This window comes from Neoarius graeffei, chromosome 20 (genome assembly GCF_027579695.1).
Source record: "Neoarius graeffei isolate fNeoGra1 chromosome 20, fNeoGra1.pri, whole genome shotgun sequence".
Taxonomy (NCBI): domain Eukaryota; kingdom Metazoa; phylum Chordata; class Actinopteri; order Siluriformes; family Ariidae; genus Neoarius; species Neoarius graeffei.
In genome coordinates, this window is record NC_083588.1 from 3,796,316 (window position 1) to 3,819,957 (window position 23,642).

Here is a 23,642-nt window from a genome sequence, read left to right on the forward strand (position 1 = left end):
TCGTAATAAAAACATCAAAACTCAACAGAAGAAAATGATTTTTTGTTGTTGTTGCAGTTGCATCGTCTTAAAGGTTCAAGACTCGATTTTTTACGTCTCACTCGTACAGATAACCTGGAAAAGCTAGACGATGTGACAAAACGCTACCTTCATGGATGTCAAATTAACATCTCCTTAAAGATCGATGAACAGACGCATTTTAAAATCTAGCCTGTGAACGAGCTGTTTCTCCAGAAATAGTCGTGTCACGATTCACCCAATTCACGATTTGAATCTTTTCACGATATTTTTGAAAAAAACAAACAAAACAATGAAATTAAGAAATTTTTATGACCAAAAAAATATATATTTTTTCCTATTCTTTATCCACTTAAATATTCCTTTTGTTTTCATTTTCTTCATAACCAACAATAATTATTTATCCTCAAGACTGGTCTAAAGACATTACTTTTTTAACAATAATATTAACTATGAAAACTTTCTTACGATTTGAATAACAAATTTGTTTTCATCATTTTTATTCCATGTATACGCTAATATCCATATGCTTTTATTGTTATAATTTATTATCTGATCATATCATGATTATTTTTATCGTTAGAGCATTGAGACTGAAATGCTTTGAAGTTTATTATTATTATTATTATTATTATTATTATTATTATTATTATTTACCCGCATTTGTAAAGGCTGGAGTAAAATATAATTGTCTTTAAACTCAAATACTCCTTTTATTAAAAATGAAATCATTCACAACAAATAGTCCTTTTCTTCATAAACTTTTACGAACATTTGTTCTGCCTCTATTTGCTTCTCTTTTTTTTATCTTTCAGCAGTCTGTAAAAAGAGAGAGAGCCCTGATTTCTTGCTAAATCTATTTGTACCCAATCACACACAACAACACTTTCGATCTGTTTTTGTGTGTTTTCGCAGCATTAGAGCTGTGTTACTTATGCCTACAGTGAAGTCACACGGATTCCCGCTATTGTACATCCTCTGCTGTCTAAACACAATCACAGTGAGGAAAAGCTAAGAGATTACACACCCTGATGATAATCGTTCTTCGTTTTTCATTTCATCGATTCCAATCTTCATCGCTTTGTTTCGCGATTTCTCATCGCACGATATATCGTTATGTGCCTAAATAGAAGTGATTATTATAATTATTATTGTTGTTATTATTCATCGTTGCTTGAAGAGATTTCGTGTCCTTTTTTTTTTCAAAAAAAGGCTTGAAAACCGTTTTATCCTAATGAATCAAGTAGAAAGTGAGGCTACAGGATTTAAAGACGGAGCCGAGAGCTGAGGAGGAAAAAAAAAATGAATGCAGCATGTGAAGTGGAGGCTTGAGACCTCATTATAAGAAACAATGCACTTGCTCAGGCCGGCACTTAACTGTGCATCCGCTATAGGCTTTGTCAGTTTAAGACAGCATGAAGGCTCGGAGGAAAGCTGTTATATAAGTGTGTAGCGCACGCACCATTCAGCCCCCAGCTTCTACACCGTTAATGGTTGGAATCAGTGGGTTGTGACACGCCGTCTCTGCCTCGCTCGGCACAACCTCACAATCAACTTGTCATAATATTTAGTAGGAAAATGACAAATGACTCATCTACCCTCATATCCTCGTTTGTTGCCTCGGAGTACACAGAATTAAAATGATACAGACGCAATAACGTTCGCTTTCAACTGCAGGAAAGGGGGGGGACAAACAAACAAACAAACAAACAAAAAAGAAAGAAAAAAAAAAAAACGCCAGAAGCGGATTTTGCTCCTCTTCAGATCCGCAGGCTCAGACATGACATCAGCGTGAGATCGTTTGAATATTGAGCTGTTTAGAAAATGAGCTGGTTTCTTGTGTAGAGCTCATAAGGAAAATCAGATTTCAGCAAATATCAGGGAGCTGGAATTCATGAGAAAATGACGGAAAAAGAAAGAAGGGAAAAGAAATCCAGCAAATTAAATAATATTGGAGCATCTTCATCAGAAAATATGACTCGCTATCTATCCAGACACAGACTTTTGTACAGATTTAATTTGTAATTTTTATTCTTTAAGCCAAGTTTCATTTTCTTTCTTTTTTTTTTTTAATTTCCCCTCACACACTTTTGAATAAATCGGTGCTGAAAACTTGCGTCCCCAAATGTAACTGTCATTATTCTCCAGAATTATTGGCACCCTTCGTAAACATGAACACACTTCATGAATATATCACGGAAGACACTCGGTGTGAAGAAGTGGAGTCACTCTTACACCCGGAATGATGGTGATTTTCCAACAACAGCACGTTCTGACATGTTTTATTCCTCTCCAGCAAATTGCCTTGATTGCAGATTTTGATGCACTGAAGTCCGTTTATACACTACCGTTCAAAAGTTTGGGGTCACTTTGAAATGTCCTTATTTTTGAAAGAAAAGCACTGTTCTTTTCAATGAAGATCACTTTAAACTAATCAGAAATCCACTCTATACATTGCTAATGTGGTAAATGACTATTCTAGCGGCAAATGTGTAGTTTTTGGTGCAATATCTCCATAGGTGTATAGAGGCCCATTTCCAGCAACTCTCACTCCAGTGTTCTAATGGTACAATGTGTTTGCTCATTGCCTCAGAAGGCTAATGGATGATTAGAAAACCCTTGTACAATCATGTTAGCACAGCTGAAAACAGTTGAGCTCTTTAGAGAAGCTATAAAACTGACCTTCCTTTGAGCAGATTGAGGCCCTGTCCACACGGCAACGGATTCAGGTGAATCTGATAAAATTGTTTATCGTTTCGGCCTGGCGTCCACACGGCACTGGCGTTTTGGGTGCCCCAAAACGAAATCTTTTGAGAACGGGTTCCAGAGTGGAAAAATCTGGCAACGGCGCCGTTGCGAAATCGTCTGGATGAGTAGAACGGATTTGTTTACGATGACGTCAGAACCACATGACTGTGAGTGCTTCACGCCGGGTAGAAGTGTAACGAACTCGATGCGAGTTGTCAACAAATCCTATAACTTGGTTCATGAAATGCGCTTACAAAATATTTTCACTGTGAATATTTATTGTGTAATGGTGCAAAGTGAGAGAGAGAGAGAGAGAGAGAGAGAGAGAGTGAGAGAATAGCCCTTAGGGCAGAGTCTTTAGTCCAAACATTGCGGAAGCAGTACCAAACCGCGCACCGCCCGTGCGCTTTCCAAAAACAAAAACAATCCCGCCAGCAAAAATAGGAAAAAAAAAAAAGGAGCGATCTCACCTCTTCAGATGTTGGTTTAAGTCCGACAATACGTTCCTCAAAAAGGGCGTAGAAGAACAAAGTAATCCATCAACGTGTAGCATTCAATTTATTCCGGACCATTAAAGAATTCTGGAGGATATCAGAATGTTGGCGTACCGGCTTCCATATACCCCCGTTCATTCCTCTTTCCGTGTCTTTCGTTTTACGCGACTGATTAATAATCAAAACTTTATGTGGCTGATGCTACAGAAGAAGGGGTTTATGCGCATGCGTCTACTTCTTCTATTGTTCTGGTGTCTCCGATGGGACCGTCTTACAGCGCACGTAGTGGTGTGGCATGTGTATTGCATCGTTTTCAGCAAGCGTTGCGTTGCCATATGGACCTGAAATTTTACTGATCCGTTGCCCATGTGGACGCGATATTTAAAAAAAAAAAATCTCGTTGCCGTTGTCGTGTGGATGTAGCCTGAGTTTCTGGAGCATCACATTTGTGGGGTCGATTAAATGCTCAAAATGGCCAGAAAAATGTCTCGACTATATTTTCTATTCATTTTACAACTTATGGTGGGAAATAAAAGTGTGACTTTTCATGGAAAACACAAAATTGTCTGGGTGACCCCAAACTTTTGAACGGTAGTGTAGTTACATGTTATGTCATTTGAATTTCTTATTTACATCATTCCCTCACCAGCCTCTCTTTCTGTTAATAAGACAAAAAAAAATCCTCTGTCCGGAATATTTCAGAAGTCTTAAAGTTTCAGCTTTGCCTCTGACTGTTCCAAACCACTCACCCTGGAGACTCCTCCCACCATTTTGCCATAAAAGCCCCTGCGAATAAACGGTTAATATAGAAACACGCATGCTTACATCCAATGTAAGAATCTAGCGTAATTGAGACACGCCTCTTTTTTTCCGGCGAACTCCATCCTCCATGTGTGGTGATATCCGAGGTCTGAAGTAAACTCTCACTCTACGCGCTGAACCTCACTCTGAACACAGAGTTCAGTTATTTAATATTAGAAAATGAATTATTTACGACTGGCACGGTAATTAAAATAAAGTTTTCGGACATGAGAGGAAACTTTGAGTTCAGGTTCAAGTTCGGGTTCAAGTTCAAGATCTGCTTGACAGCAAAATCTGAGTTCTGCGGTTTCTATATTTTTTTAAGGAAAGACAATCGTTACGGTGGATAAAACTCACGCGGTTAAGAGCTCATTATCCGCCTCGTGAATCTGAAAGACAGCTCGGGAAATTTACACTAAGGAGCACTGCGGAAACGTTCGACATAAAGGAAAACAAAAAGCCATAAACTAGAAAAAGGGTGCAAAACAAAACAGCGCTCAGTGTTCGCAAGTCCCAGCGGACGCTGTTGGTTCAATTATCAAGAAGTGGAAGCTGCATCAAACTATCGTGACAATGCCGAGGAAAGGTCAGACCTCAAAACTCTCTGCAGAAACAAGAAGCAGGCTTATGGGAGAAGTCAATGAGAGGCCAACGATCACTCTGAGGAGGCTATTGAGGTCACAAGCTCAGAGCAGAGTAAAGGTTAGCCAGAGAACTATACCGAGATCTCCGCATAAACACTGGCTTGGCGGGGAGGAGAGCACAAATCGAGCCTTTACGGAAACAGAAAGGACTGGAAGTACGTCTCTGAACAGAATGCACGTCTCTGTCGCGATTAGAATTGAAGAAAATGGCTAAATGGCTCATTCTGACTGGTTGGCCAAATCTAGTCCTGACCAAGTCAAACCGATTCGGCATAAAAATTAAAATCGGCGCTCTCTTAACCGGAGAAACCTTCACCGTGTTTGTATTGCAGCTAACAGTAAACTCACTGCAGAAGTACAGTGAAGAGTAAGAAGCTAGTTATGAAAATAAGTTGACAGAGGCTTTATGACGTATGGCTGAAATACTGCCAATTTGTGCTGTGTACACATACACAGTACTGCTTGTCTCCATCAGTGAGAAGAGCAGCCCAGGAACCTCCTCCTGCTGAAAAATGTCAACGCTCGGATGAAGAATGCAGGCGAAAATTTTTGAGCGGTGACTGCAGAGACAGCACATTCTCTTCCGAAGACCGGCAGATGAACGATCAATATTCCAGCACAACTTTCTTGTGATTAATTTTTAATGGCCGGGAGAACTGCTCCTTTCTAAAATGTAAATGGCTTTAATGTTAAATGGAAAGAGGAACGACACCTTGATCAATCACTCCTACGCCGCCTCTCTGCCAGTGGCGTCAACCGAAGGCTTTCTGATGACATCTTTCTCTCCACGCTTTCTCCAGAGAGCCTCAAAGCTCCTGCACACCTCCTCCACCTTCACTTCCTCTGAAACACCAAAAAAAATCTTTCTCTCTCTGTTTCTCTGGACTCGATTTGGAGGTTGGGTGGACTAGTCTGAAAATAAATACATCATTGCAACACCTACAATCGACTGGAACACCTTGTGTTCAAAATGCTTTATTTATGACTGCATTGAACATCCTTTTTGTTTTGTCTCATTAACCTCATGACTCCACGGAAGGCAAAATATCAGAAACGTGTAAATAATTCAGATGATTATGATTAAAAGCAGCACTTATGTTACAACACGTAACCTAACACCAGGACAAGACCAGCAAATCAACAAGCCTCCATTTTCAACACCCTCCTCCACTCTGTACCACCCACATCCCTGTCTCCTGAGGACTTTCCTACTCGACACAACATTGGGTTCGCACTGAAGTTAACATTTCGGAGCTCCTTCTTACCAGCCCACCCATTTCCTGACCCCTGGACCCATGTCAGCAACACAATCAATTCACACTAAAGGCTTGAGTCAATTCATCGCTCAAGACTCAAGACTCAGTTGAAGAACGATAAGCCTAGATCCCTTCTCTAATTTCTAGTCAACACGCTTTCTTAAATAAGCTCTTTTTAATCAAGTTTCTACATTCACCGGTTCCTCATCCTGGAGGACCCCCTGCAGGACCATGGTTGGGATCTTGTGCTTGAGACAGAATGACTTTCTGAATCTCTCACTGTTCTTTAAAAACTCTGCACTCTCTGTCAACTTTTCGCTGACCGCTAGCCATTTTGCTGTCCTGAACGCTGACAGTTCTCTGCGTGTGCGCTGCCTGTCACTGCTTGATCGCGAGCATGTGATGAAAATTCGGAAAATATGAATAGTTCATTTTATAACTAAATATCAATTTTAATTGATAAAATCAACAAAATACAAGATGCAGACATGTTATTTGCCAAAAAGCAATTTAAAAAAAATAGGCCATGACCACTTTTGGGGATTGCCTCATAGGGCCGGTTCAAGTGGTGGGGGGCAGAGGGGCTGGGGGGCCGGTCAAAGGGGGGTGTCGGGCCGGAGTCAGCCCGCGGGCCGGAGTTTGATGACCCCTGCTTTATATGGTTGGTTTGTTTCATTGGCTGTTTGAGTATTGGTACTTCAACAGAATATTACACTTGGTATTGCTGTCACTTGTTCAGTTGGCACTCAAACTTTCTTGTCTAGAAGTTCAGCACTTCGTGTCCCTGACTTTTGCACTCGTTGTACGTCGCTCTGGATAAGAGCATCTGCTAAATGCCAAGTAATGTAAAGTCATGTTTTCAGGACGTGGTCATTTGGCCTGAGAGTTTGGTACATTTGGTGAAGCGTGAAAGATGGTTTTGATCCTGACCCCTGGTCCATTTGAAAACACTGGTCTGGAGCTTGCTTCAACTGAATGAAGATATGGTCAGAATCAGGTGTGGAAGCGATCGACTCTCAGCACGACTCGCAATATAGTAATATGATTGGTGTCACATTACTTGCTGTTTCAAATTTTGTGATGATGGGGAAAGGAGCGTTATGGTCAGTCTTGCGATGGGGACTCAAGTATTTAGGCCAAGAGTTAAAAAGCCCTGAGAGCAGGACAGGGGGTTCTCTCGGACCAGATTCGGGAAGCTGTGCTCGAGACTGAATGACTGGATCCCAACAAGGCCAGCTTCAGGAGTGGCCACTCTGTGTGTTTGCAGACTTCTGGCTCAGTCCTCAGTTCTTGTAGTCATGAAATTATGAAATTTAGGTTCAAGTGAACTAAGAGGATCTTCTGAGCAGTCTTTCCAAGCTTGGCATCAAAAGAACTGTGTCCAGATGGTTAAAGTCCTGCCTCTTTGGACGGGCTTACTGTGGATAATTACCAGAATACCTTAAGGATCTGTGTTGGGCATCTAATCTCACAGCTGCCTGTATAACTGTGATGCCAAAGACAAGACCTACCTCCGTCTCTACCTATGTCTGTGCATGGATTACAGCATGTCTCACGGGCATTTCAACCGAGATTAAAACCCTATGCCTTATTATTTAAGTATATGCCCCTATGGCAAGTCATTGCTGGCATACCACAAGGATTCATGCTTGGCCCTATCTTTTTTGAATTGCACAGTATCAAAGCATTAAAACACACAGCTTCCTGTGCCAAAGCTATGGTCTCGAAACATTAATGCGAGCTCTACTTCTGTCTCAGCATGCCTCACAGGGCATTTCAGCCTGGATGACAAACCCCTACTCCATGCATTTAAGTATCCGGCCCTACAGCAGGTAATTGCTGGCGTACCTCAAGAGTCCTTGCTTGGCCTTTCTCATTGTGCACCATCTGGGCATCCAATCTCACAGCTTCCTATCCCATTGATATGCTGAAAATACTTTCATGATAGCTCTACCTCTCCTCTGGATGATCACTCGGTCTCAGCATGTACCTCAGCAATCATGTTTCATGGCCATTTCCACCTGGATTCAACCCTCACCACAAGCTGGTCTTATTTTAATCTCTATTTCCAAGTAAAATTCATGGCTACTTGATTTTGTAGTTTTAGTCTGTATTACATCAAACGACAAGTGACAAAAAAAGCAACATACATCCTTTAAATGAGCGTGAAATTGAATTTTGGTTGCACAACGGATGGTACACGTACATCGTGACTCGTATTGAACAAAGTGATGTTGCCGACGATCGCAGTTTGAATTCCTGTTTGTGATGTTGCCTGATACCGAGAAAGCTCGTCCTAAGATTCCTTGTCTCTATCTGCTGATACAAACCGTGTGTTTCAGTAACGCAGACACGTCAGGTGATCATCGACCGCAAAAATAAGGTGACGCTTGTCAATATTCTTCCTTGATGTTCGTTGTAGAGGATTCCAATCACCTGCAATAACAGGAATTTATAGTCTAGCAAATCACCAAATGTCTTTCCACTGCATGCATCTCTGCTCATTTGCATTTGCAGAGTGTCCAATGCATTTTTTTTTTCAAGCAATGATGCACCACATGATGCACCAAACTCTCCAATCCATCACCCTCCGGTTCCACCTCTCAGCCTACTCCCCGCCCCGTTAGGCAGCCATTTTCCCTCACATCCGCTCAAAATGATGTATCTGCTGTCTCTGCTCGCTTAATGAAAAAAGAGCTACCTGTCTTTTGGAATGCATGCTGCTGGGCGTAATTAGATCACGACGCCGCTGCAGTTTAGCAGCTCCGCTTAAAGCCCGCCTTTTTTCCAGGAGTGAGGAATAAGTGCCTCCTTTTATTTCGTCCATTAGTGCTATTTATTTTGGGGGAAAACGCTCTTCAAAGCAAGGAGGCCTTAGTAGTGGCGAGATGAGGAGGAAAAAGCAGGTTATCCCATTTTCCCTGACAGAACGCGTGTTAATACAAATCTAAATAAAGCAACAGCGGAGGGAGAGCTAATGAGTTTCAGAGGGATATTGTGTTTATTCTGAGCACGGAGCGAGGCGAGGCCCCAGAGAGGAACAGGTAAGGGATGGTCCGAGACAGAGACAGATGGAGGAAATGAGACCGAAGCTGCAGATTCGAGTCCGTCGGTGCAGGAGCTGGAGAATCTGCATGCATGCAAGCCGCTTTTAACGCGCTGCATTGTGGGGGATTACTGTGTGCCGGATTCATCAATTTGCATAGAGGGAAAAAGATGACAGACTAATACATTATGGTGTCAGACATCAAAGATGCTCTGCATAATATCACGGGAAAGGATAAGACGGATGATTATGCGCTGAATCATATGATTCAGGGAAAAAAATATTCACAATTACGCCACCTGAGCTGTAATGGTTTTCCATTTAAAAAAAAAAAAAAAATTTAATATACATAGTGCATTCGATAAAATTATATAGCGACAGTATGATCAAATCTGTTTCTGCATGATTCCACGACTGGAAGAATCTCAAAAGCTTCACTTTGCTCTTAAATGAGGAACAAGGTTGAGCTTCTTCGCATGGAATTAGCAAACACAGAGCGTTTAGTTTGCTAGCATGCTAATGCCATGAGTCGATGGCATCATAGCCTGTTAGTTTGCATGAGGGTTCTTTCTTCCTTGTTGCTATACCAGGCATTAAAAGCACTTTAATTCTTCCCTTTGCCAGCATAAATTTAGCTATTTATGCAAAAAGTACGCTACCGTTCAAAAGTTTGGGGTCACCCAGACAATTTTGTGTTCTCCATGAAAAGTCACACTTTTATTTCCCACCGTAAGTTGTAAAATGAATAGAAAATCTAGTCGAGACATTTTTCTGGCCATTTTGAGCATTTAATCGACCCCACAAATGTGATGCTCCAGAAACTCAATCTGCTCAAAGGAAGGTCAGTTTTATAGCTTCTCTAAAGAGCTCAACTGTTTTCAGCTGTGCTAACATGATTGTACAAGGGTTTTCTAATCATCCATTAGCCTTCTGAGGCAATGAGCAAACACATTGTACCATTAGAACACTGGAGTGAGAGTTGCTGGAAATGGGCCTCTATACACCTATGGAGATATTGCACCAAAAACCAGACATTTGCAGCTAGAATAGTCATTTACCACATTAGCAATGTATAGAGTGGATTTCTGATTAGTTTAAAGTGATCTTCATTGAAAAGAACAGTGCTTTTCTTTCAAAAATAACGACATTTCAAAGTGACCCCAAACTTTTGAACGGTAGTGTATCTTTCATTCGAACGTGTGCTTAGATTACGCTCCTGGTCCAAAATACACCACCGTTCAAAAGTTTTAGTTTAGTTTATTTGTCACATAAAATATAGATTACACATAAAGTATAAATTACAACAAAAAAATAAATATATACATGTGTGTAGCAAAAATAGGGAAAAAAAGAAATAGATACAAACGTGACAGGAGAAGAAAACAGGGCGTAAGCCCCAACTGACATTCAACCCCCACAGATTACAAAAATATAAAAACTTATGACGCATTTAGGATAGTAAAAAAAAAATAAATAAATAATAAAAAAAAATAATAATAATAAATATCATACGTTACAGAGGATGGTACAAAGCGAGTTTCTCAAAGAAGTGAACAGATATTTGTCTTTTGAAGGAGATTGGCGTGGGGGAGAATTTTATAGCAGATGGAAGGCTGTTCCATAATTTAACAGTTCTTGGAAAGTAAGAGTTCCGATAGTAGTTTTGCTTGTGATTGAAGAAGAAGCGGAGATCAGCTGGATGGAAGTTTCTGGTGCAATATCTAGATGTAGTTGGAACGAGCAAACTAGCTAAACTATCACTAACAGTACCGTTTTTGATTTTGTAAAGCAAGACAGCGTCACTGATTTCTCGGCGATACTCTAAAGGGAGAAGACTGATGGTGATGATACACGGGGCAACTTTTTGGGCAATGTTGCCGAGCAATGTTGCTGGCAACGGGCAACTAGGTGAGACACAGGGCAACTTTTCAGGGCAACTAACAATGGGCAACAACAGTTAGCAACGGCAGTTTACAGTTAGCTAAAAAAAAAAATCGATGTCTTAATTTTTGCTGTGACCATTTAATCAAGCTGTCTGTTGTTTTTTAGAGCTTTGGTGAGGTAAATTCCTCCATATAGAATATTAAAATAACAACTTACCGGCGTAAAAACAGATGAGGAGTCTCTCCATCTCTTCACTCCACTGACACTGAGCGGCCGCCATATTTGTTTGAAATTTCTGATCCGAACCTCACCGGAGGTCACATGACTCGATACTCGCGTTCTGATTGGCTTATCTCAAAAAGTTGCCAGAGATTATCAAAACCATTCAGAAAAAACAATGTTGCCCAATCTCAACAGAAAAGAGTCAAAACGCAATTCCCCAGCAACATTGCTCGGCAACATTGCCCAAAAAGTTGCCCCGTGTATCATCACCATGAGCGACTTAAGGCGATCGGTATAGGACACATCAGGGGGGTAGTTCAGGATAAACTTTGTGGCGCGGCGCTGAATGTTCTCTAAAAGAGCCTTGTGCTTAGCAGTTGAAGTAGACCATATGCTTGAGGCGTACTCCAGGCGAGGCCTAACTAAGGTGCAATAAAGCAATTTCCTTGTACTTTGGTCATAGATGTCGTGACAGACCCGCCTCACCAGCCCAAGCATCCTGTTAGCTTTTGCACACATGAGCTCTATATGTGGACCCCAGGACAGATCGTTTGTTACAGTGACTCCGAGGTCTGTTACTTGCGCTGCTGCATCCAGAGTGCGGCCACACAGCTGGTAACAGTGCGGTGGACGCTTTGTCGAACGCTTCTTGGACATATGCATAACCCTACACTTAGATGCGCTGAACTCCATACCGTGCTCTATACTCCAATTGTACAGTGAGTCAAGGTCACCCTGCAAGGAGAGAGACGAACTTGCAGACTCTATAGAGCGGTAGAGCTTGGAATCATCAGCATAAAGGGCAATGTCCGAACCATGCTGCACGTAGTTTGGCGTGTCGTTTGCGTAAATCAAAAACAGCAGGGGCCCGAGGATAGATCCCTGCGGGACCCCTGATGTCACCGATATTTCAAAGTTTGGGGTCACTTTGAAATGTCCTTATTTTTGAAAGAAAAGCACTGTTCTTTTCAACGAAGATCACTTTAAACTAATCAGAAATCCACTCTATACATTGCTAATGCGGTAAATGACTATTCTAGCTGCAAATGTCTGGTTTTTGGTGCAATATCTCCATAGGTGTATAGAGGCCCATTTCCAGCAACTCTCACTCCAGTGTTCTAATGGTACAATGTGTTTGCTCATTGCCTCAGAAGGCTAATGCAGACCTGTTTACCCCAAATTTGCCCTGTCAGTAGTCTTGCAGTATCTTGTCAGTAGTTTTGGTAAGCTGTCAGTAGGAATTTTACTGGGGTCCAATCTATGTATTGTATCGAAGACAAAAAGTAGAAAGCAGCCTATTAGATAATAGTACTCATTCAAGTTGAAAGTAAGTGATAGATTACATGAACAAAATTTTAAAAATTAAAATCTAGCACCGGTCTTATTTTTTCTGTCAAGTTAAGCACCTGTGAGAACCAAAAAGCAAACCCATGTAAGATTCTAGATCTGCTCCATAATCCTCATATTACCAAGCCTAGACTCTAAGGTCTACTTGTTGACTCCTCATACATTTCATTATTTCAGTATCTCTGAAATAACCAGAAGACTAGCAGTAATACTTATTTAGGATGCTACAATAAGAAAAAAATATTTCAGAGACCATAAGGCATGGTCACAGATCGTGATAGGAGTCTTTATATTTTTGCGACGACTTCTGGTATTTCTTTGCAGGACTATCAATAATGCCATCGGCCTTTGCTCAGAAACCAAAGTTGAAACAATGGAACCTTCCCACAATGCAACGTACGGTAAACGTGGCTTAAACGTGATTAAACATGGCCGCGCCCATGACTATACGATCGATGTTCAATTCCCACAATAAATATGATTATAAAGTAAGTCATGAAACATTTGGCAACATTTCGGCCATAAATCGTAGTTTTTGGACAAGAATTCGTAGTCCGTATTTAGTTTTGAAAAATTGTAGGAACTACGGACAAATCGTAGGAGTAAACAGGTCTGCTAATGGATGATTAGAAAACCCTTGTACAATCATGTTAGCACAGCTGAAAACAGTTGAGCTCTTTAGAGAAGCTATAAAACTGACCTTCCTTTGAGCAGATTGAGTTTCTGGAGCATCACATTTGTGGGGTCGATTAAATGCTCAAAATGGCCAGAAAAATGTCTCGACTAGATTTTCTATTCATTTTACAACTTATGGTGGTAAATAAAAGTGTGACTTTTCATGGAAAACACAAAATTGTCTGGGTGACCCCATACTTTTCAACGGTAGTGTAAAGTTTCTTTTGTTGTCGGAGTGGCTTCAAGTCTTTCTCTTTTGGACTTAAGCAGCAATTTAAAACACGATGTGTCACAGTCACACGTACCGTAACACATACCCAGTTTCTGGCTCAAGAGTCGTTAATTCTACTTCTGCTCAAAGGGTTAAAGAGGTAAACGCTTCAGATTGGTTCGATGCAACGCCATCGACACGAGGCCAAGGCAAATTTCACTTCTCTCAGGTTCTGGAATAAAATCAATAAACTTTTCCAGCGCAATATAGTGAAATCAGATTACAAAGACTTCAATATCCATCTGTAGATCATTAAAAAAACATGTCAAAGATCTGCCACTGAAAATGTGAGAAAAAAAAATATTGCATTCAGAAAAAGATCCAGATTCCATTTGTATGTGTTCAGATGCATCATTCATCATCATCATCATCATCATCATCATCATGCGGAGGCTTGAGAAAAAAATCAAAGAAAGTGAGCGCCGTGCATAAGTCTGCACTTCTCCTGCTACAATCTTATTATGCCAAATAAATTCAGAAAACACTAAGGCAATATTATTAATCTCATGGAACCATGTTGCAGATTTTTCGGGGGGATATTTCCACTCCGCTACCGGGCGTCATGCAGTATTAATGAGGCCGTATATGTAATAGTCACCACATTAGCGCATCCAGTGCAGAAAATTACAAGAATACATTTGTATAAGTAGCTTCTGTTCTTTAAAGAAGACTCGTGTCTGAGCTACAGACGAAGTTTTGACTTTGTAGAAGAAGAAACTCAGAACGCAACAAGGGAAATAAAGCAAAATCACACATTCGAGCCGAGTGAATATGCAGAATACATTAGAGCTGCGAGTACGCAGTGATGTGAGGACATCATCACTGGAGGAAACGTGTTTCATTTTTTCACCCGGACTAATATGAAAGGAAGACGCCTGTGTTCCGACAAATCATCATTAAATCAACACAACGGCATGCAGAAAACCGGCACCTGAAACTGGACTGGTTTTGGACGAAGATGCAGCTGGAACTATAATTTAAGAGGATGAACTTACATAAACCTACACCAAACAAAAAAAGAGAGAGACTTTTAATTAATTAATTTTCTGATTTGTTCGGATTTAACTCATTTCATCATGACGATACACATATATCAAAATCATTGATATTTTTTGAATCAGTTTTAATAATTTTAACATTATTTAAAAGTATTTTGATTTAATTATTGATTACTAATTACAGAATCAATTAACAATTATTCTCTGAAGGTGAAGCGAAGATCGGTGAATATTAATCGAGATGAAGTCGAGGTTATTATTCACCGATATTCTTTGAGCCTGAGGTGGATAATTGTTTTAGTATAAATACGCAGGTTATTATTATTTTTTAAAATGTAAATCATATTTAAAAAATCATTTATTTCAGTCTTCAAAAGCAGCATATAAATGTAAGAACTTTGCGGCGCGGGCTTGTGTCACTGTATCTACGCTGAGTCACATGAAATACTTGGTTTTGAAATCGATAAAATCAATCACAATCCCACCTGATCTTTGAATAGTTTTAGACCAAACTTCGGCGCATCTTTAGTGCTTTTCGGAACAGAATTTTCCTTCATCGTTTGTAATTCTTTCTCACTTATGGTGACGAAGCGATCGGTCGCCATTTTGCCGAGTCTCTCGATGTGATTATCGAGAAATATATTGAATCTCTTGGCCAATCAGCACGCACAATTTTCAAAAATCACCTCTGTATTTATCTCATCTCATCTCATCTCATTATCTGTAGCCGCTTTATCCTGTCCTACAGGGTCGCAGGCGAGCTGGAGCCTATCCCAGCTGACTACGGGCGAAAGGCGGGGTTCACCCTGGACAAGTCGCCAGGTCATCACAGGGCTGACACATAGACACAGACAACCATTCACACTCACATTCACACCTACGCTCAATTTAGAGTCACCAGTTAACCTAACCTGCATGTCTTTGGACTGTGGGGGAAACCGGAGCACCCGGAGGAAACCCACACGGACACGGGGAGAACATGCAAACTCCGCACAGAAAGGCCCTCGCCGGCCACGGGGCTCGAACCCGGACCTTCTCGCTGTGAGGCGACAGCGCTAACCACTACACCACCGTGCCGCCCTCTTTCGCAACATTTGCTCACTAAACACAGCAGGATTACTGGTGAAGTAGCTACGTGAAGTAGCTACGAGCAGTGGGCAGCCACACCAGAGCGCCCGGGGAGCAGTCAGGGGTTCGGTACCTCGCTCAAGGGCACCTCAGCCCAAGGCTGCCCCATGTTAACCTAACCTGCATGTCTTTGGACTGTGGGGGAAACCGGAGCACCCGGAGGAAACCCACGCAGACACGGCGAGAACATGCAAACCACACAGAAAGGCCCTCGCCGGCCACGGGGCTCGAACCCGGACCTTCTTGCTGTGAGGCGACAGCGCTAACCACTACACCACCCCAAAATGATTATCACCCCAGATGGAACTCGAACCCACAATCCCTGGCTTAGGAGGCCAGTGCCTTATCCATTAAAGCATGGAATTAAACGTTTAAATGTTGCTGCGATGTTGTTTTGCTATGAAGCTAGCGCCAGTCAAGCTAACGTATTGCGTACCAATGGGCAGGTTTGCGAGTTTGCAAGTGTTAGCTCTTGTACCAAGTGAGATAAATAACAGTTGTGTGGATGAGTTACTCACTTTGGTGACTTTCTTTTGGAGAAAGTCGAATTGGATTTTAGACTCAATGTCCATATCGCAAAGTGCAAAAGAAGAAGTGTGACACACCGAATGATGACAAAAACAAAACAAAAATAATCTGAAAAAATGTTTCTATGAAAAAAAAAAAGACGAAGAGGAAGAAGTCAGAGTTAAAAGTTAAACCTCCTGCTGGCTTGAACTCCCTCTGACCATTTTTTTTTCCCCTCGCGGCCAGATACTGTCTCCCTCAATATTGTCTGTCTTTTATTTCACCGTGGCTGAATGCTGCTGTTTCTGCCCTCGTCTGCTGTTATTGCCAATACCTTAGGTGGGCTTAATCTGTACAGGAGATGGACATGTTGTGGATTGTTTCCGTTGTGCGTGGGAGGGTTGAAGTCTCTGCCTGGGTAAGAGCTGGCACCTAATCAATGTTCTATCTCAGAGCGGACATGCTCAAAAGGTTGGATCCTCCTGTAAAATTGGTAAATTAATAAATATTTCATAATCCTGCTCAGCCAGGACCGGGCGAGCTGCAGAAAGCAGGGTGAAGATGACAGGCTGGAGATCCTCTCACTGAGGAGACACAGTAGGAGAAGGTGGTGGAGGAGAAGCAAGGTCTTCTTTGTGCTCAGAATTAAAAACAGAGATGTTAACCACCGCATGGTCTCTGTTTCACCGGAATGATGTTTCAGCTGGATAAAACATCCAAGAAGGTGGGAAACTCATTCCACTGGACTTAAAACCAGTGCTGAATCTGTCGTGAGACAAATGAATCGTGTAGCTTTTCAGAAAATAAAAGGATATCTGGTTTGTTGTTTCGTGAGAACCAAGAGAAATCGACAACAGAATAGTTACGCATTAAAACGTCGCGAAGTAAGGAATAAACCTCTCTGCGTCATGCTGTTATTGGAAAATAATCAACGACGAAGCCTTTTATGATGACGTGATTCTCTCATGATTCATTTTTCACATATGACTCTTTCACAATTCATTCTTCACACTTGATTCTTTAACGATTCATGTGGTTTGCTATCGTGTGGGAACCTGACAACAGAGTCTTTACGTCTTAAAAGTTACTAAGGAATAAACTTGAACCATGTCATGCTGCGAGAGGAAAATTAATCAACAACAAAACAGTGCGATGAAGATGAATCACTGTTACCCCAGCGATGTGTTTTTTAAAATGTTTTACCGCAGCAACTTCCCAACAATTGCATTTCTTCTTAAAGAACACTTTTGTACTTTTGATAAAACTTTTTATCAACAGTTGTTCCTTCACCAGTCGTTATGCATGTCACGATATATTGCGCGATGATAAATCGTGATACAAATTTAAGACGATTCGAATCAACGAAATATAAAATGAATCACAGTTATTATCAGACTGTGTAATCTTTGAGTTACTTGTCTCTTCGTTGTCTCTCCTTGCTGTAATTGAATTGTTTTGACAGCAGAGGTCGCAATATCACAATAGCTGGAATGCATGTGACTTCACCGTAGGCTGAAGTAACACAGCTCTAACGCTGTGAAAACAAATCAATTTTTAGAATCAATAAATTTAATAAGAAATCAGAGCTCTCTTTTTTCCAGACTGCTGAAAGATAAAGAAAGAGAAGCAAATAGAGGCGTCACAAATGTTCATCATGTTTGTTAAGAAAAGGACTATTTGGTGTTATCATTTTGAATAAAAGGAATATTTTCGTTAACAGGATATTTAAAAGTTATTCCACGAAGTCGAGTTGTGCATGAGATGATAGCGGCTATAAGTCATGTACGATGAGATTGAATGGAATAACTGTTTTATTCTATCCACAGTCACTGGATTTTGAGAAACAGAGCAATTTTTTTTTGCAAATTTGATAAATAACAACTTTATACAAAATGTCCGACAAAATCATTTCCGCTAAGAATGTATACAAACCAGCGAAATGACAGGAGCAATGTGAAAAATGCTATTATAATAATTCTTGGAAATTTTTTTTAAAGATACGCTCTTACCATCAAATACTTTTATTCCATGTTTTGTTGCTTTTTGTATTTTTTTGTGGTTTTGTTTTCAAGTAGAGTTTTTATTTCATCCTCGGTTGGTTCAGCAACACGCGCCGCCATTTTGTTTTTCTCTACTCATGGTACATGAGCTGATATCTTGGTTGTAGATTAGCCAATCAGAGCACGCGATTGCTCATATCCAGTGAATGTGGATCAAATATTATATTTTCCCCCAACCTTTACAAATGTGAGTCAATAATTCTTGTTGGCGATTACAAAAATGAAACAAAAGGAAGATTGAAGTTGATAAAGAATCGGAAGATAAATGTTGCATTTTTTGGAAACCCAATATCGCGAATCGGATCGAATCGTGAATTGTTACATGCCAGTTGTCATCAAACCGCGAAAACTCATGTGTCTTGAAGATACTGGATTACATCTGACACTGGAGACTCCTTCCCTCAATGTCCAATAAACATCTCCTCACAGTAAACATCACCATATCAGCGCTGATAGTTTTTTGTTTTAATATCGAGCCATAATTTACAAGACCCTGTGAATGGGCTGTTCATCGCCGCAGACATGGCAGACAGCAAAGAACAGCCAGGAGCATCGGCGTCTGGAAATCGGTGTCCACTGCAGTCACCACGCCCTGCTCAAACGCCTCGATCAAGCTCACTAGGAACCAGCTGTGGTTGTCCTCGTCACACACTTTATCTACTTTCTCTATGTTGACTACCTACATTTTCAAACACACCTGACATGTAAGGTGACTTTCAAAGACTTTCCAAGTATACGCCTGAACTGCTCAGTGCCCCCCTTGGCCTGGGAAAAGCAACGGCTCGAGAGGAGAGAAGAAAGAAAAGAGGAGGTTCGGGAAATATTCCACCAGCACCAGCATTGGAGAGTCGTAACAGCATTGAGCAATACTCGAGGTGCAAGAATAACAGACAATCAGAGAAGAGCGTGCAGGTCAATGCATGTGGAGATCGAGATCGGTGCAGATATTGGCCTCTGGGTGTGACTTTGGCTCTCCACCTTTCCAGAGAAGTAATTGAAACTAGCAATCCAGCGGAGCAACATCCATTATGTAAAGAGAGGCGGAGAGAGGTGCCTTTGGCGGAGCATTATGGAGAGGTGTCTATCTGCGAGGGGAAAAAAAAAATCCTCTGACAATGACGGAGTGGCAACATGAGATCGTGTGGCAGCTCTGACAGCTCGGCTGACTGCTGTGCACTCTCGCGCTACGTAAATTCTCCTCAGAAAACGCCTGTGTGTAACTGGCAACGAGAGCATGCGACCAGAGGAACTGGCACAACGTTGTTTTTACTCGTTCTTCATCGTGTTCTTCGTTTACGTTGTGATCATGAAAATGATGCTGGAAATGAGACAAAGTGAAAAAAACGGAATGATTGTGGGTTTTAGACACTTGACATTTTGTGTTTTGCACACTTCACGCATTATTTTCTCACATTACGTTGATACGATTCATTTCTTTCCATATTTATTGATTCTTGTTGGCAAGTGATTCTTTCACAGTAAAGTTTTGTCCAAGGGCGGCTGGTGCATAAGGCCGATTGGGCGACGCACTGCCAAAACGAAAAAAAAACAAGTTTTTTTTTCTTTTTTTTTAAAACAAACTTTCACCAGTGCTGCTCGAGGCCGTTTTAATCTGTCTCTGGGTATCATTGTCCAATCAGGGTGGTCTTGCTTCTAGAGTACCGCCCCTTTTGGGGCGATTTCAGTCACGCTGAAAATCGCCCAAGAGTTCACTGATAGAGTCCCATGTTAATATATTTTTTTTTCTCCTGACTGACACTTCAATGCAATCTCTATGGGTTCCGGGGGGGGGCTTGCCCTAACGTGCTTACGTCACTGCGAAGCGCGACAAAGTTGCGTTCGATCCGCTCAGTTTCTGAGGTGAGATGGATGCGGAAAGCAATTCAGTGCGGTCCTTAAAAGAAGTTCCATTTAGTCAGCGATCAAATCAAGCTAAATTGGCAACAAAACAAGCTGGACCCCCCTCGACCAAATCTAAACATAAAACAAATTTCGACAAAGGGGGGGGAATCATATACTCGAGGTTTTACTTCAACATGGTGCCAGCGCAAATCCTGGCGAGCTGGCTGCAAGGACGCCTCAGCGGTTTTCTGCTCCCCCTGCTTACTTTTCCACCCTGGAGGGGCTCCACGGACAACACTGCTTGGACGGTCACTGGAGTTTCGGACACGCATCGTTTGTCGGAGAAAATAAAAAAACATGAGTCATCAAAGATTCACATGGGCAGCTGCGTGAAATTTTCGGCTTTTGGGAGAGTGAACATCGCTACACAGCTGGATGAGGGCTACAGGCGAGCAGTTCGCCGCCACAACGATGAGGTGAGCAAGAACAGGCACATATTAAACCGGCTCATCCAACGCGTGAAAGTGTTCGAGTTAGCTCTACGAGGCAAAGACGAAACTGAGGGCTCCAGTCACCGTGGTGTTTTTCTGGGTTTGGTTGACTATTGACTTGCTACCTAGGTCAATTTACTTCAGTCCTGTGGACATTTATGGTCCGTGTAGACATAACGGGGGAAAATTGCCCCCCCCCCCCCGAAAAAAAATTCAGAAGCCGCCACTGGTTTTGTCACCGTGTGACTTTTTGATTGTGATTGATTTCTTTTCACGTGTGATTCGTTCACCGTTCATTTATTTCACGTGTGATTCTTGGATGATTATTGATTTATTTATCAAATGATTCATTTATGGTTTCATTTGATTCTTATATGATTCTTTGAGTGTTTTTTTGTCAGTTGTGATTCGTTCATGATTCATTTTTCTGACATGCAAATCAATTTACAATTCCTTCACACAGTTCATGATATTTTCATGATTCTTTTTTTACATGCGATTCATTTATTTTCACATGTAATGCATTTTTTATCTTTGCTTGCAACTTTATATAATTTTATACTATGAATATATATAAATAGTATAAATTTCTGATATCATCTCTAAACTAAATTTCAATGCTGCTTTTTTCCCCCTGTAGCTGAAAGAGAATGCCTAATGCCTAATCAGGCTTAATTCAAAGCTTCAGCTTTGGCAGGAGCTCTAAGGGAGGACACGGCCACACGGCTTCACCCTTTGATCACCGGACAAGCGTCCACCATCGCTCCTGTCACCATCCCCTGGACACGGTGACTTGGCAGACATCTGCCTGTTAGAGCACAGCCCCGGGTCATGAGCATACGAGTGTAAACCGCTAACAAACCACATGGCATCGAACCCAGAGGATCCTGACTTCCTCCCATATCCCTCACTCACTATCTGGGTAAAAAAAAAAAGATCCCATCTCATTTTATCCGTTTTGTTTCCTGGATCCTACGTTCAGGTTCAGAGGTGTCCCTGCTTTCATCACTCGGAACTCGCAAACCAGACATTGCATTTCACGCTTGTTAGCTTGACCTTTCAGATTCGCTTGCGGCTAAAGAGCTAGCAGTCATGGAAATCGAGAAATACCAATCGAACCTTTAATACTCGTGTCATAGCCTCGAGTTACATTTCTCTGACCTTCCATTTCTCAGGTGTGTGTTGTTCAAAAATATATCAAATTGCCATCCATTTCACAAAAGCAACCCCCTATTTATTTATATTTATGGTCTGGAAATCTGAAAAATGTTGAAATTGCTGTGATGATGTGCAAAAATGGAATCAATCAGTGCTTTCATGGTGAAAAATAAATACAGATGACCAGGTCAGACCGATGAGTTGGAATGAACACCAATGGGAAGCATCACTCCAAGCAAAGATAAGCAAATATATACGCTCTGACTGATTCATGTGGCGTATAAAACATTGATGAAATCAACTACATCAGTGTCACGGGCACGAGGATAAAGTGCTGAACTCCGACAAGCCGTTATAATGGCAGCCATTCCGCCGTGAGAGCGAGGGAGTTGACCTCCACTGACACCAACCGCTCAGGATTTTCCTAATTAATTATTCATGAAGGGATGCCATCATGTCAGGATCGGCCGAAACATGAACAGACTGGCGCGTTCGGAACAGCGCACGCCAAACTCTAATAAGGTGAACCGTGATGTTTTAATGAGTGCTACAGAGTGTGAGCTTTCTTTGCAGGCGATGGCTGATACGGTACGGTAGGTTGTGTTTACACTGTAAATTTGGGTGAATGAAGATGGTGAGGATCAGAGGAACTCTGTTCTATGTCGTTGTCGTTGTTATGCCGAATTCTTGATGTTGATTGGTCAGAATCTCTCACAGCATCAAATTACAGATTTATACGCTCGTTTGATTCCACTTTTATCATTTCAACTTTTTTGTGTTCGTTTAAAATATACAACTTATCACAATTGTGTGTGTTTTCTGTGAGGAGACACTTATTTTGATGGAACATTGATGGAAGGAGTCTCCAGTGTCAACGCTTTGGAACAGTCAAGCTCTGTTTTGTTTGTTTTTTTTGTCTGATTCGTCGCGAAAGAAAGAAAAGAGAGAGAGAGGTGAGTGAGGGAACGACTTCATACAGTTTTCCTGGTCTGGCTTTGCTTCACACAAACACTTATTTATTGATTTTGTTGTATGTTTAGTGTTGATAATCAGTGTACTGCCATTTTTAACCTCCTTGCAGAGGCAACTCAGGTTTTAGGTTGAAATATCGTTGAATTCATGATGTCACAGTTCGTTCAGGGTGGCACGGTGGTGTAGTGGTTAGCGCTGTCGCCTCACAGCAAGAAGGTTCTGGGTTCGAGCCCCGTGGCCGGCAAGGGCCTTTCTGTGTGGAGTTTGCATGTTCTCCCCGTGTCCGCGTGGGTTTCCTCCGGGTGCTCCGGTTTCCCCCACAGTCCAAAGACATGCAGGTTAGGTTAACTGGTGGCTCTAAATTGACCGTAGGTGTGAATGTGAGTGTGAATGGTTGTGTGTCGGCCCTGTGATGACCTGGCGACTTGTCCAGGGTGTACCCCGCCTCTCACATGGACAGTTTGTCCAATGTGCCAAAGGATTTAAAAGCATTTTCTTTTGCATTTATCCTTTTCTGACAGCAAATAAAAATGTTTTTGAGAGAAAATACTGTTTTTCCAAAAACCATACAACCCCCCTCCCCCACGCAAATTTTTCGAAGAGGAGTTTGCCTTCGAATAAATATTCATCCTTTCTCAAATTGTGGTAAGTGTTTTAATGTTCATGTAATGCAATCATTTTTCTTCATTTCTCGAAAAGGGTGCCAACAATTCTGGAGCTGACTGATGAAGCTGCTGTAACGAAGCTGACGGCTTTAACAGCTTTAACAGGAACCCTTGTGTTTTCACAAAAACGTTTCACAACATAAACTGTATCTCTAAATAGACAAAAAGTCTTCTGACGTGTCTCGTAATTGTTGGTAAAAACAAAAAATAATGCTGGTAACGGTAACTCCGCTCCATCATACTACTTTATTGTTGATTATTTTCCAATAACAGAATGACACCGAGTGTTTTATTCCATATATATATCAGTCTATAGAGGTTTTGATGTGAGTGAGGTTTTCTTTCGGATCTGAACTTCTGTCCCTACGTTTCTCTGTTCCACACTAACGTTCGATTCGAGTCGCTTCCAAAAAGC

General features: G+C 41.4%; 1 protein-coding gene across 7 annotated transcripts in view; it reads right to left on the reverse strand.

Annotated features, from left to right (window-relative positions):
* Positions 1 to 23,642, reverse strand: part of rbfox1 (RNA binding fox-1 homolog 1) — a 508,364-nt gene that overhangs the window by 318,039 nt on the left and 166,683 nt on the right. The window lies entirely within an intron of this gene.